Below are 16,087 nucleotides of genomic sequence, written 5' to 3'. Positions count from 1 at the left end.
TATATACCAGACTGACATTGTTTGGTCACAACATAGCTTCCTTCCAAGGATACTTCTGCAGGGTAGAATGATTTTTTTGTTTGTTTATTAAGCAGAATAGATGTATTTTGGTCTCGGAACAACAAGGATTGTTTCTTTAATGTTTTTCATTGTGCACCACACTAAAAAGTCAGTCATAAGCCAAAAATACTTCTTTACTGTTCTGATCTTTACTATAAACATCAGAAAGTAGAATATGATATTGGTGAGTCAGTGATACTTTTACATCTTGGAAATTTATTTTCTCAACAACCAATAATAATAATAATAAATAATAATAATAATAATTTGTACTACTGTAGTACCTGGAGGCCTTTAGAGCTTTGTTTGTATTAGGTTCTGTACATACATGTAGCATCATGAGATGGTTCTTAATGCAAAAATCAGAATTTGGCATACCTTTTGATTGTGTAAGCGGGGGAATAGTCCCGCTACCGTGGGGAACTTTCCTGGCTTCTGCACTACCTTGGTGAAGTGGGCTAGCGAAAGGATCTGACTCCTCACTCCCACTTCCTTTACCCAGTGGCCTCCCTGCCCTTGAGGACTCCCCTTCCACTCTCCTGTCGTAAACCCAACAAGGCTGGGCCCAGGATTCCTGGGGGGTCGACACCCAAGTTTGCTGTGGGCACCTAGGACAGGGGCTATGTTGTCCCCACTCCAGGGTACTCTCTCTGCACTGGGCACTTCTCTGACCCACTGACCATTATATACAAGTTAAAGCAAATGCAAGTTATTTAATCAACAATTAATTTTAAACAGAATAAGGAAAAACAGGAAAGGGTAAAGGAAACACATCAACCCGCTCTGTGGCAGGGAACATCACAAACAGTGTCTCTGGAACGTCAGGGCAGTTCACTGTCTGTACCTCGTAAGTCCCAGGCCTCCTTCTCAGGCCCTGGCTGTGCTGCAGGGATGCTGTGGGTTGGACACTCGCTCTGGTGGTGGCCACACGCTCTCAGGCTGTAAGTGGTAGGACCCTTCTGCCCAGTGTCGCCCCCGCCCTGTCGGGGTTACGATCCAAGCCTGGCCTGCAGAGCCTCTTGGCTGAGGCGTCTCCCTGTGCTGGGCCCGCTGCCCAGGGTCCCCCTCGGCCTCCCCAGCTGCTCACCGCACCCAGCTCCGGACTGCTCCAGCCCCAGCTCCACCACTCTGTCTCAGCACTGCTGCTGCTGCTGCTCTGCCTCCAGCTCCCTGGGCTGCTTCTCTGTCCCCTCTGCCTCTGGTTGCTGCAGCTCTGCTCCCAGGACAGTTCTGCTCTGCAGGCTGCTTCTGTGACTCTTCTCCCGGCACTGACCTGCTTCGTGGGCTGCTTTTCCGGCCCCTCTGGCTCTGGTTCCTGCAGCTCTGTTCCCAGGGCAAGTCTGCTCTCTCTGGGCTGGGCCTCTGGCTTTGGGGCTGCAGCTCTGCTCCCAGACCAGGGTCTGCTCTCTCTGGGCTGCTTTTCTGGTCCCTCTGGATCTGGCACAGCTCTGCTCCCCAGCTCAGCTTGGGCCCCTGCTTTCTCTTCAGCTTGGCCCCACTCTGTCTGAGGCAAATCCAGCTCACGCAGAGGACGGGACCTCCCTGGTCTCCTGACTCCGTGATTAGCCTGCCCACCCTGTCATTCAGGCTGACCTGGAGCATTGGGTTCTCCCCATTGTTCCTGGGGACTATCAATCTCAGGGTCCTGGTTTCCCCTAGAACTTTCCCCTTTTTGTACTGGGACCTAGCAACTAAAACACCCCCACTGAATGTTAGTAAGGGGGCAACAGTCCCCTTACAATTGGAAGGCCATGTGGGCCAGAATGCTTGCTTCTATATAATTATTTTTGCTGTGGTAGCAACTAGGGAACCTAATGAAGATTAGCATCCATTTCTGTGAGGAACTCTAAAAAAATATAGAATAAGAGACTGTCCTTGCCCTGAAGAGTTTACAGCCTAAATAGAAAAGAAATACAAAAGTGTATATGGGTGGAGGGCAAATCAGGCGTATATCTTCATCTCATCATCATTCCTTAGAAGTAAATCTTGGTTTTTCAAACTCATTTTAGTTTTTTTGTTTTTTTTTTGTAAGTCTGCCCCAGTTCAGCAGGATGCAGCCCAGTTCTAGCCATGTCAGTCCAGGGGTATTAGACAGACAGGGTGGGTGAGGTAATATCTTTTAACGGACCAGCTTCTGTTGGTGAGAGAGACAAGCTTTCAAGCCACAAAGCTTCTTCTGGTCTGCAAAAGGTACTCCAAGTGTACAGCAAAATGCAAGGTGGAAATGCAAGATTGCTTTCCATAAGTAGTTAGCACGTATTGTAAGAGACCATTCAAGGTAATGGCCAGTTAACATCTCCGCAGTCAGAGGACAAAAAGAGGGGGTTAGTGGATTACGGATAGTTGTAATAAAACATATGTTGAGTCCATGATTTTGAGGCTATGTCTACACTAGCACTTTTGTCTGTAAAACTTGTCGGTCGGAGTGTGAAAAAACCCCCACCCCTGACCAAACTATGTTTCACCACAGGAAGCTCTGGTGTGGACAGTGCTATGTTGGCTGGAGAGTTCTCTCCCATTGGCATAGAGCAGCTACACAGGAGACCTTACAGCGACGCAGCTGCAGTGGTACAGCTGTGTTGCTGTAACGTTTCTAGTGTAGACCTAGACTTAGTGTCTAGCAGAGTTATGAATTTAAGCTTCCAGGCTCATCTTTTGAAAGTGTTGTGCAGGTTTCCTTTGAGGATGAGGACTGGTAGGTCAGATATACAGTGATTGCGTTCTGAAAAGTGTACACCTGCAGGTGATAGGATGTTTCTGTCTTTTATCATTATCCTGTGTGAATTCATTCGAGAGCCTAGCGATTGTCTGGTTGTTGTTGGGGGCATTAGTGCACCAGATAAGATGCACCACATGTTTTGATAGGCATGGTGTAGGACTCCTGGATCTTAAAAAGTCTGTGGGTTTTTTTGTTTGTTTGTTTTTTTTAGGGGAGGCGGTATTGGGCAGTGGAGATATATCTGCAGGTTTTGTATCCATTCTGACAGGGTCTGGTGCTGCGTTGAGTTGGTGTGTCCTGGTCTATGGAGAACTTGCTTCTGTTAATGAGGTTGGAGAGGTTGGCGGGGGTTGTTTTGAAGACCGGAAGAGGGGGTTCAGGAATTTTTTTTTCAGGATGGGTTCTCCATTGAGTATTTGGTTGTAGTTATTTGATACCCCATATGGGATCCAGTGTGGAGTAATAGGTGACAACGAGGGGTGTGAGGTCAGAGAGGGTTTTATTTCTGTATTGAAGCAGTATCATTAGTAGTCCAAATTATTTTGATGCAACTATTCAGATGCTTAAACAGGGGTGTTACAGGGTATATGCACAACATGCTAGCCCAGCAACCAAAGAGTTAATACAGGCACTGCCCACCACTGCTGATTTTGCAGCCTCACAGCAGCTAGGAGGACAAAAGCACAGAAAACAGAAGGGCAGGGTGAGGACTAGAGGAGTGAGCAGGCTGGAGAAAGGCGCTCCTGCCAGCCAGCTACTAAAGAGCCACCCAGGCACAATTGCCCAGAAGGGGATGAACTGAACGACAGGCTGGAGAGCCTGCAGAGAGATCCAGGGGAAGGTAGGAAGGAACGCAGGGTACTGTCAGAGTTCTAGAACCCTGATCCTGCTTATCTAGTCAAGGGACCTGGGCTGGAACCCAGTGGAATGGATGGGTCTGGGTTCCCCTACCAACCTCCTGATAGACTTGGGACTGAAGAAAGTGTTTTCAGACTCTGGGGCACCAAGAATAGGCTGACAGCCCTGCTAGGGCTATACCCCAGGGGCTATACCATGCTTGGCCAGAGGGTGCATCATTGGTCTGTCGTACCAGCTTAGGCCCAAATATCCTAAGGTATTTAGATGCCCACCTCCCACTGAAATCAATGGGATCAATCTTTCCTTTTCCTCTCCCAACAGCCATAGTATTTGTGCTGTGATCTTGCAAGAGCTCTTTTTTTTCGTCAGATCTTTGTCAGATTGAGCTGGGTCACTGACTTCCAATATGTAGGCAGAAATTAAGGAAGGTGGTGTTGGAAGATTAGTAATTGGCAGCAATCTTTCCTCGGAGTTGGTCCTGAGCCATCATTTTAGCATGATATTACAGAATGCTGTGCTGATGTAGGTTCTGTCTTCCACATGAGCTGAATGCTGAGGCTCCTTACCACTTGTGGTAAATAAAAGAAAGCACAATGGGATATTTAAGTGAAGTTATCTTATAGTTTGGGTAATTCCATTCTGCCAAGCTAAATTCCCTCTGCAGCTTCAGGAGATATATTGTTTTTGAGCTGTGTGAGTACTGTTGCTAATAATACTCTATTAAACAGCGACCACATTCCACCCAAGAGATATCTACATTTCAGTAGAAGCTGACATGATCCCTCCCTGTGTACACTTTGCTCAGTGCCTGAGATGCTATAAATATTAAGATTTAGACATGAAAAAAACTTTCCAATTGTTTGGTTTTTTTAGTTTTGATTACCAGTAACTCAATATATTTCCTTTGGCTATTTGCCAAGAAAAATACTGTACACTGAAATGTAATCCTTCTGTTATGTTGTTGTGGAGAGATTTATTTTTTCTAGTGACGGATGAGTCTGTGTGTTAGTGCAAAAACAGGACTAAGAGTAATACATTTTCATGTTAAACATTTTATTTTACTCTAGACAGAGAACTGTGATGTTGTACTTTGGTAAAATTCAGGGCCTTCCAGCACTGTGTTCATTAAAATAAGAAATTTTTTTATGCCTGATATGAGTCAGGTATATTCTTCATATAATCTCGTTTACAAGAAATGTACACAAAGTGGGGATTTAGAATCAGCATTGGATTCCATGTGGTGACAGGGTACCTAAAGGTTAGATGTTGCAAAGTCCTGAATTAGACTCTTCTGCGTTGTATAAGGATCCTTGACTCCTAAGAATTAGACTCTCAGAAGTGAGTAAGATGAATAAGGAGCTACCTAACTGGCCAATAGGGAATGCTAAGGGGTGGGTGGGTCCTGAGCCCTGCCCCTCAAAGGGAGCTAGGTGCTTAAGGAAATGCACTTCCTTCTGCCTGGGAGTCACAGCCATGAGCAGTCTTCTGGAGTTGGGCACCAAAGCCAGGTCAGTCCTTCCTCTCTCTCTCTTTTTTTTTGGGGGGGGGGGGCAAGAGAGAGAGGAGTGTTTGCCATCTCTCCCTCTATTCCAGCGTATAGAGCATGTAGGAGATCCTCCCCTTCTGCTTGATGTAAAGTGGGGATTTGGACCCAGGTCTCAAATATCCCAGGAGAGTGCTCTCATTACTGAGCTGGAGGGTATTTTGGGCTGGGTGGCTCTGTCTCTCCAGTTCAAGCTGTTCCACTATGTATTAAATACTTAAATATTCATTGGGTTGGAGATATAGTGAGAACATCTCTGTAGCTGATGGCTGGAGTACTCACCTGGGGTGGGAGCCTGGGTTTGAGTCCCTATTACACATCAGGCAAAGAAAGTATTTGAATCCAGAGTCTCCACCATCCTGGATAAGTGCTCTAATTACTGGGGTGTTGGATAAAAGGGGGCAGTAGCATTATTACCAGCTATGTTTTTGTGCAGTGACTGATCTGGTAGGTCTGCTCTAAGCATGCCTACCAGAGCAGGCCTGGCAGGGGAACACCTAACTTGAGGATCTTGCTGGGGTTTCAGCGTGAGCTAGATGCTGGGTGTCAGTGGTGCATGCCCACCAGCAGAAATTTAGGTGAGTCTATCAGTGTGAACTTGAGTGTCTGTGGTGTGAGTTGTTTTAAGGATCTCACTTTTGGATTTTAGAGCATAAACTTGCAGTTAAGCACATAAATCCTTCTGTGAATCTTCCAGCAAACAGCGGTATTCAGTTTACTTGGTCAGAAATCCCCAAGTCTGCCACCCTAGTACATCTTGTGCCCAAATATAAGCCTCTCTGCTGCCCCTCAGGGTAATTCTTATTTTTTTTCTCCCAAGTTACACCCACATGTTGCTATTAATATTCTAACCATCTCCCCCACCCCCCTCACCCCCCGCGCACCTGCAATCCTGGAAAACCCTGTAACTTGATTTGGGTTACTTGTAACCTGCCACGTAGCCCCTTGCCTTGGCCTGTCAGTATCTGCATCTGTTTTTACTACATACAGAGGTTCAATGGCTCCTTCTGCCGAGCCTCAAAGAGTGCTTGCTACCCATTGGCTTTAATGAGATCTGTGATTGTCCTTGGATTTAAGATTTACCAGTGTACAGCCATTAGCACCTTTCAGTATCATGATATAGTGGTTTCTCCCATTGCTGTAGTTAATCCACCTCCCCGAGAAGCAGTAGCCAGGTTGATAGAATGATTCTTCCATCAGCCTACCACTGTCTACACCAGGGTGAGGTTGGCATAGCTACGTCTCTCACGGGAGTGGATTGTTCACATCCCTGAGAGACATCTATTTTCAGTGTAGACCAGCCCACAGTCTCTCTTGCTGCATTGCAGATTAGGATGACTCACAGCTCCAACAATTTTAAATAAGTCAAATGGAATAAAAGCACTAAGGGCGGGAACCACAAAGGGACTTAGTTGTTGCAAGGCTTAGTGTCACGGAGCGAAACTATTGGGCACCTAGAAAACCACAAGAACAACAGTGCGAGCCACAAAGCCTGAGCTAGGCACTCTCCCTATTCAATGACTGGGGAGAGATAGGCATCTTAGGGTGTGAGTACACATCACATGGCAGCAAGCCTCCCAGCCTGCCTGAACAGAATTGGGCTTGTGAGAGACACAACAAGTGCTCTAAAAATAGCTGTGTGGACAGTGGTTTGAAGTTGCAGCTCAGCCTCTGGAGCCTAAGGAAAGGAGTCGGCTTGTGGTTTGAGTTGGAGTTTGGGTTTGGAACCCCAAAGCGCTGTCCATACAGCTATTTTAGAACACCAGGGTGAGCCACACAAAATCATTTCCATTTACCTGGGCTGGGAAGTTCACTGCTGACGGCTGTGTAGACAGAGCTACAACTAGACCATTATCCATAAAGCCAGCATGCTAGGCAGGGAGCTGCCTAAGGTGGCCAATGGGGGACACAGGCCAGAGGGGTGTGCGCTAAGCCCTGATCTTCTCTCAGACAGAAGTGTCCAAATCCAGGCAGCAGGGTGAGGACTAGTTGTGCTCTTGATCCATGAACTGAGGGAAAATAGGCACTTGGTTGCCTAAGTTGTGTGGGACCCAAAACAAAACAGCTGGGGGGCAGAGCGGGACGAGAAAAGAACCTCTCTTACAACTCTTAGCCCAGAGGGTAGAGTACTCACACAAGATGTGGGTGCCCCTTGGCTCAAGTTCCCACTCCAACTGAGGTGAGTGCCCTAGCCACTAGGCCAGTGGTGTCCAAACTTTTCCAGTCACACGTCCCCTTACCACTAATGGAATCTGTGTCCCCCTTCCATTACTGCACAGACAAGGCTTGTTCAGCGGAGAAGCTTGGGCTGATGGCAGAGCTGGGGGCAGAATTGGGGATGGAGGAGGAGCTGGGACTAGAGGCAGAAATGGCCTGGGGGTCAGATAGGGAGTGAGGCCAGAGCTGCGGTTGGGGGCAGATCGCAGCTTGGTGATGCTCCCTCCCTGCCTGCTGTAGGGGCTGGCGTGGGCCCCACTGCCCCCCCCGAACATTCCTCTGTGCCCCTCGGGGGTGGGGCACCCCCCCGCAGTTTGGGGACCACTGCACTAGGCTATGGAATATTCTGATGTGGGACTCCCTCAAGCTCTCCTGTTGAACTTGTTGCACTTTAATTAAACAATGGAATACCAAAATATTACTTGGGCCAGCAAAAGAATTAAAATGACCTAGTAGCTTAGGTCCTCCTCCTCCTCCTCCCTCCAACCCCCCCCCCCCACACACACACACAGTGGGTTTGTGTGAACTTATGTGAGAGGCCTGATCTGGTAGGTGTGCTCAGAGGCCACCTACTAGATCAGGACCATGTATACAACTTGGGCAGCCAAACACTTAGCTTTCTTGGTTTGTGAATCATTCTGGGGTTTTGGAGGGAGATAGGCAGCTGGACACCTATCATGAGGCAGTAATGCTCATGCCCAGGAGGGAGATAGGCAGCTGGTTGCCTAGCAGATGCTCAGAGGAAAGAAACTTAAGTGCTGAGTAAGTTTAGGCCCAGGGTTAGGTGGCAGCCAAGTGGGAGATTTGTCGATCCGTCATGCCTAAAATGTCACTTAGGCACCTAAGTACCTTAGTGGATCTGTCTTCGGGCCACATCCACACTTGGTATAAATCAGCATAGCCTGGTTTACAACAGCTGAGGATCTAAATATCTGGTTGGGTTAGGGGATGATTAGAAAATTTAGCAAATATTTGATTTAAAATAAATAAAAACACCTAACTACATTCCTGCATAGTATTAAAGTGTATGTGTGTGTCGAATTTAGTCCTCACAGAATTTAGCACTGGCTTGAGCCACGCCTAGTGTGGGCAGGAGCTCTGCAACTGTCCCACATCCAGCTGTGACAAAACACCTCTCTCCTGACCTGCAATAATTGTTCTATCCCAGACTTCATTGAGGACAATGGCAAAACTCCCACTAACTCAGTGCAGCCAGGATTAAACTGCTAGTATTTAGCAAAGATGAGCCCAACACACAGAGTAACTAATACGATCCAAACTTTTTCCTGTCGCTCAAGGGTGTGTAGATCTCATATGTTGGTTTGGGCCATTCTCCGCTATTTGATGCCCCTCTTCCCCCACTTCATGAACATTTACTTATATTTCTCCAGGCTTCCAGTGTAAAGAGTTTGGTGATATTCTTCTCAACTTGCTTGCCATGTCCTTTACATTTATCTTATTGAAGTGCAAGAACTATATATATATATATATATATATATATATATATATATATATATATATATATATATATATATATATATATATATATATTTGAGTGGATGGCTAAACAGTTAGGCTGCATTTGCTACATATGTTTTATAGTAATCAGACAGAGGCTTTACACTGAAATACAAAAGAAGTATATCTGTTGTAATAGAAAGGGGGGAGGAATAAAATATCAAATCTATGCTTGCATATCCATGCTCAAAACAAACATAATATGACTATCAAAAAGAAAAGGAGTACTTGTGGCACCTTAGAGACTAACCAATTTATTTGAGCATAAGCTTTCATGAGCTACAGCTCACTTCATCGGATGCATACTGTAGAAACTGCAGAAGACATTATATACACAGAGACCATGAAACAATACCTCCTCCCACCCCACTCTCCTGCTGGTAATAGCTTATCTAAAGTGATCACTCTCCTTATAATGTGTATGATAATCAAGGTGGGCCATTTCCAGCACAAATCCAGGTTTTCTCACCCCGCTTCCCCCTCCCCCCCCAAACACACACACACACAAACTCACTCTCCTGCTGGTAATGGCTTATCCAAAGTAACCACTCTCCCTACAATGTGCATGATGGCATATATCACATTGGTGGATGTGCAGGTGAACGAGCCTCTGATAGTGTGGCTGATGTTATTAGGCCCGGTGATGGTGTCCCCTGAATAGATATGTGGGCACAGTTGGCAATGGGCTTTGTTGCAAGGATAGTTTCCTGGGTTAGTGGTTCTGTTGTGTGGTATGTGGTTGTTGGTGAGTATTTGCTTCAGGTTGGGGGGCTGTCTGTAGGCAAGGACTGGCCTGCCTCCCAAGATTTGTGAGAGTGTTGGGTCATCCTTCAGGATAGGTTGTAGATCCTTAATAATGCGTTGGAGGGGTTTTAGTTGGGGGCTGAAGGTGACGGCTAGTGGTGTTCTGTTATTTTCTTTGTGAGGCCTGTCCTGTAGTAGGTGACTTCTGGGAACTCTTCTGGCTCTATCAAGCTTTCTTCACTTCCGCAGGTGGGTATTGTAGTTGTAAGAATGCTTGATAGAGATCTTGTAGGTGTTTGTCTCTGTCTGAGGGGTTGGAGCAAATGTGGTTGTATCGCAGAGCTTGGCTGTAGACGATGGATCGTGTGGTGTGGTCAGGGTGAAAGCTGGAGGCATGTAGGTAGGAATAGCGGTCAGTAGGTTTCCGGTATATGGTGGTGTTTATGTGACCATTGTTTATTATCCTTGCAACAAAGCCCGTTGCCAACTGTGCCATCATATCTATTCAGGGGACACCATCACAGGGCCTAATAACATCAGCCACACTATCAGAGGCTCGTTCACCTGCACATCCACCAATGTGATATATGCCATCATGTGCCAGCAATGCCCCTCTGCCATGTACATTGGTCAAACTGGACAGTCTCTACATAAAAGAATAAATGGACACAAATCAGATGTCAAGAATTATAACATTCATAAACCAGTCGGAGAACACTTCAATCTCTCTGGTCACGCAATCACAGACATGAAGGTCGCTATCTTACAACAAAAAAACTTCAAATCCAGACTCCAGCGAGAAACTGCTGAATTGGAATTCATTTGCAAATTGGATACTATTAATTTAGGCTTAAATAGAGACTGGGAGTGGCTAAGTCATTATGCAAGGTAGCCTATTTTCCCTTGTTTTTTCCTCCCCCCCCCCCCCCCAGACGTTCTGGTTAAACTTGGATTTATGCTGGAAATGGCCCACCTTGATTATCATGCACATTGTAGGGAGAGTGGTCACTTTGGATGAGCTGTTACCAGCAGGAGAGTGAGTTTGTGTGTAGGGGGGCGGAGGGTGAGAAAACCTGTATTTGTGCTGGAAATGGCCCACCTTGATTATCATACACATTATAAGGAGAGTGATCACTTTAGATAAGCTATTACCAGCAGGAGAGTGGGGTGGGAGGAGGTATTGTTTCATGGTCTCTGTGTATATAATGTCTTCTGCAGTTTCCACAGTATGCATCCGACGAAGTGAGCTGTAGCTCACGAAAGCTTATACTCAAATAAATTGGTTAGTCTCTAAGGTGCCACAAGTACTCCTTTTCTTTTTGCAAATACAGACTAACACGGCTGTTACTCTGAAACCTATAATATGACTATATATCCCTTCCACAAGTAGAGGCAAGAGTCTCTTATTTTATTTGGGATAATAATTTTTTTAATCAGACTAGAATGAGTTTTTTGCCTGTTGGCAATGCATTGTAGTTTGTTTTTATCAGCTCAATTTTCCAGAGTGCTTTGTGTTGAATTAATAACACTGATTAATAATAAATACTCAGCATTCAGATAACATGCTTCATCGATACTTAACAAAAGTGGGTAAACCTTATTGGCCCACATTCTAAAATGGCCTCTAATGTTGAATGCCTTATTTTATGCATCTAGGACCTGAGTTTTCAGTGATGCTCAGGACCCAGGTGGAAAACTGCTTGACGTAAGCACTCTGGATTTGACTCGTGGGTACTGGTAAATTCAGTTAGATGCTGTTGCCCAGGAAAAGTCAGCTTTTATAGTAGAATCTGACCTGTATAAGTTGAAGATTGTACCTTTTGGATTCATTCATTCAGGGGCTACCTTTCAGAGGCTTGTCAATGAGATGCTGCAGGGTTTACAGACCTTCACCAGGGCCTGTGTAGATAACTTGTGTATCCTTAGTGACTCCTGGTGAGACCACTTGATCCATATGGAAATTGTACTGCAGAGGCTTAGAGAAGCAAACCTCACTGTCAAGGTGTCCAAATGCAAGATGGATGCTGCAGATTACCTTATTTTAGGACAGAGGGTGGGAAATGGGTTTCTTTGCCCCAATTCTTTAAAAGTAGAAGCCATTCAGAATTGGCCTGTCACACAAACCATGAAGCAGGTCCAATCCTTTATCAGTCTTGCCAACCATTACCAGAGGTCAGTAAAGAGGTTTAGTGACATTGTTGCCCCCCATAACAGACCTTACAAAAAAGGACAAGCCAGCATAGGTGATGTGGACTGAAGCCTGTGAAAGAGGCTTCAAGAACATAAAAGAGGCTTTGTCTACAGACGGAGTTTTAGTCAGCCCTGATTTTAGCAAACCCTTTGTGCTGTGCATTGATGCTTCTAATATTGGGCTAAAGGCAGTGCTAAACCAGGATGTAACTCTTTGGTAGTCCTTGAAGCACTGGATGCATGAGCTGGTAGAGTCTGTCCCTAATGAGCCCAATGAAGGCTGCAGCTTGTAGAATTTTTTTTGTTCGCTTGTTCCTGGTTATTAATTTATTCTACATAATTCAGGCACTACAGATCTTTATAGCCTTTTTTAGATATTTGAGATGATTAAATACACAGTGATGAACATGGAATTAAAGCCTAGTCAGTTAGATGTTTGTCTACATAATTATCTCTGAAGTTATTAGTAAAATAGAGTGTTTGAGAAGCTGAAAATATGGAATTCAAATATAGAATTCAAACCCTTCGTAGCCTCATTATTCACGTCAGAAACACTAAAAACAGCTTCACCTTTGGATTAACACTTTGTGCACTTGGCTCTCATTGCTCCCTCTGCAGTCAAATTATCACATGCACCAATGACTCATTGGCCGTACAGTTGATTGCACCCAATACATTTAATTCATAAATTTTCCAATTTTTTTTTCATTTGATTAGCACCAGGAACTCCTGAGTTCTATTCCTGGCTTTGACACATTCTGCCCGTGTGTTAGTCTGTTAAAGAACGATCTGCCTCCATTTCCCTTTCTTTTAAATGTGGATTATAATAATACTTATCTACCTCACAGGCGCAATTAGTTTTCATCTTCAAAGTGCTTTGCAGATGTTAAGCGCCTATATAAATATTATTTTTAATTGCAATTACATTGATGTTTGGAGAAAAGTAACCTCTTTGTCATATCTAGTTGTTCGTTTGTTTGTTTTTTTACTGTTAATTGTGTTTAGCAGCTGATGCACTTTTTCATGCTATAATTTGACAGCTACTTGGCCTTTTAAAAATATTTTAGGGGTAAATTTTAATAGCGGGAAATTAACTGCACAACTTTAATTAGCATAAATATACAACTTATTTTTACAAATGGGCTTTGTGTTGTAATTTATGCATCTTGAATTCTCAATATATTACTAGCAGAGAACCATTTAGCACCTGCTGAATAATATTTAGCTTAATAGAATCAAGTTATAAATAACACTGGGCAAAAAAAAAGTGTGAACTTGGGGGAAAAAATATGAATTTGGAACCATTAGTTCAATGAAGATGGAGAGCTGAACTTACAGTCCAGTCCAGCCCCGCCCCATCTGAATCAGCTGATCTTGAGCAGTTGAAACCATGGCTAGCTCCCAAATGTATTATTATTATTATGTATTTATGACTTTGTGCTTGCATAATCACAGCATTTAGTAATCTCAGTCATGGACTAGGACCGCATTGTGCTAGATCTAACCTGTGTCATGGGGGAAATACAGAAATCTTGGTTTCATATAAAATATAGGCAGAGTATATCTATTAGTGACTGTATCTGCACTTGACATAAACATACCCTACCTCCAACCTGCAGATGCTTAAATCTCAGCACTGAGATTGAAGCGTGGAAGTAAGGGAGAAATGTAATCTTGTAGGTCACAAACTGCATTGGGCTTTGTAGGTGAAATTTCAACACTTTGCACCACACGTTGAAATGAATGTGTGACCAGGGTCCCAGGAGGGCCACACTGGGTTTGCTCAATTAGGGCAATCTGCAAAGAATGGGGCAGATAATCCCTAAAGCTAGTGGTTATTCTAATACTTAGATCCACCAAGCTAGCCACAAAACAGCTTCTACAATACCTTACTGGTTACCCAGAAACCAAAACACAGTTCCCTTAAAGCAACCCAGCCTTTTGGCTCCCTCCCAGACAGCCAAGTCAAATATGATAAAGATGATTGAAAATCTTGTTCATCATGTAAAAAGTTCTACCAATCCCAATGGATTGGACGCATTACCCACCAAGTTAATGAATACTTCAGATCTTACCCAAATACATGCTTACAGCCTATTCTTTAATGTCTAATATCTAAAAGTTTATTTATAAAAAAAAAAGAGGTGAGAGATAAAATTGGTTAAAGGAATCAAATACATATAATAATTGCAAAGTTCTTGGATTAGGCTTAAAGCAGTGATGGTATAAACTGCTAACTGGTTAGGTCTCTGGTTGCTCTCAAATGGTTGGAAGGTCCTCAGTCCCTTGGTTAGAATGCTCCCATTAGTATAAGTCCATAGTCCAGAGATCAGAGCAGGCAAGAGGCCAAATGGAGATGCTTCTGGGGCCTTTTATAGCTTCTGCCATGTGGAGGAAAACTCATTGTTTCAAACAAAGCCCTTAGCACAGCTTGTGGAAAAATACAGGTAACAAGATGGAGTTTTGTATCAAATGGTCTAGTCATATGATCTAGTCACATACCCTGGCATGCTTCCCTGAGTCATAGCAGAGGCCACTAGCCATATTGCTTTTTTGACTGCTGCTGCGCACTGCATGGATGTCTTCAAAGAACTATCCACGGTGACTCTAAGATCTTTCTCCTGATTAGTTGTAGCTAAATTAGCCCCCATCATATTGTATGTATAGTTGGGATTATTTTTTCCAATGTGTATTACTTTACATTTATCCACATTAAATTTCATTTGCCATTTTGTTGCCCAATCACTTAGTTTTGTGGGATCTTTTGGAAGTTCTTCACAGTCTGCTTTGGTCTTAACTATCTTGAGCAGTTTAGTATCATCTGCAAACTTTGCCACCTCACTGTTTATCCCTTTCTCCAGATCATTTATGAATCGGTTGAATAGGATTGGTCTGAGGACTGACCTTTGCGGAACACCACTAGTTACCCCCCTCCATTCTGAAAACTTACCATTTATTCCTACCCTTTGTTCCCTGTCTTTTAACCAGTTCTCAGTCCATGAAAGGATCTTCCCTCTTATCCCATGACAACTTAATTTACATAAGAGCCTTTGGTGAGAAACCTTGTCAAAGGCTTTCTGGAAATCTAATTACGCTGTGTTCACTGGATCCCCCTTGTCCACATGTTTGTTGACCTCCTCAAAGAACTCTAATAGATTAGTAAGACACGATCTCCTTTTACAGAAACCATGTTGACTTTTGTGCAACAATTTATGTTCTTCTATGTGTCTGACAATTTTATTCTTTACTGTTGTTTCTACTAATTTGCCCAGTACTGACGTTAGACTTACGGGTCTGTAATTGCCAGGATCACCTCTAGAGCCCTTCTTAAATATTGGTGTTACATTAGCTATCTTCCAGTCATTGGGTACAGTAGCTGATTTAAAGTCCAACCCCCTGCTCAAAGCAGGACCAATCCCCAATTAAATCAGTCTGGCCTGTATAACTCAGGCCATAGAACTTATTACAGTTATTCCTGTATTAAGCCCAGTACCTTGGATATGATTAAAACATATCTTCCAGAAAGGCATCCGGTTTTGATTTGAAGACTTCGAGAGGGAGCATCCTTGGGAGTTCCAGTGGTTAATCCCACTTACTGTTAAAAATATGTGCCTTTGAATTTGCCTGTTTTTAACTTCCAGCCACTGTTTCATATTATTCCTTAAAATATAAAATGGTGTATTAATTATCATTATTATTACTATAAAACATACACCAGATTTTGTACAGCATAGATCAGACCTGTCCTCTGTGCAGGGGTGCTTACTGGGCAAATAAGGCAAGAAAAACAAAAAAATAAGAATTCCATTTCCTCTCCTCTTTGTGGTGAGGAATCAAGGCAGGCACACAATGTAATGGGGTACTGTTCTTGTTCTCTTGCCCCAGTATTCTTTTTCTGCAGTGCTGCAGGAACAGGCTTCATTGTTATACACTATTGTTAAACTGGCGTGAGTGTTCTCTGTGCCAGTCTTCAGCAGCCTGATTCTCAGTCAATGTAGCTTGACTGGATTGCATCTTAAAGGAATGCACTTCAGGGTGCCTCTGAAATGTGTGCTACTAAAGAACACTTATTGATGGTGGAGCTGTTTGGTGCAGATTAGCCAGGACAAATTGCAAAGTGTTTGAGCTGCAGCCCTAGTCTCAGAGGGCTTGCCTTCTTTAAATTTCAAGACAAGCCAGGGAGTTAACAATGCTGCAGAGTAACCTTGGATATCCTTTAGGCGTTTCAGGCTGTCATA

This window comes from Lepidochelys olivacea, assembly GCF_965140295.1.
Source record: "Lepidochelys olivacea isolate rLepOli2 genome assembly, chromosome: 3".
Classification (NCBI taxonomy): Eukaryota; Metazoa; Chordata; order Testudines; family Cheloniidae; genus Lepidochelys; species Lepidochelys olivacea.
This window is presented reverse-complemented; position numbering follows the sequence as displayed.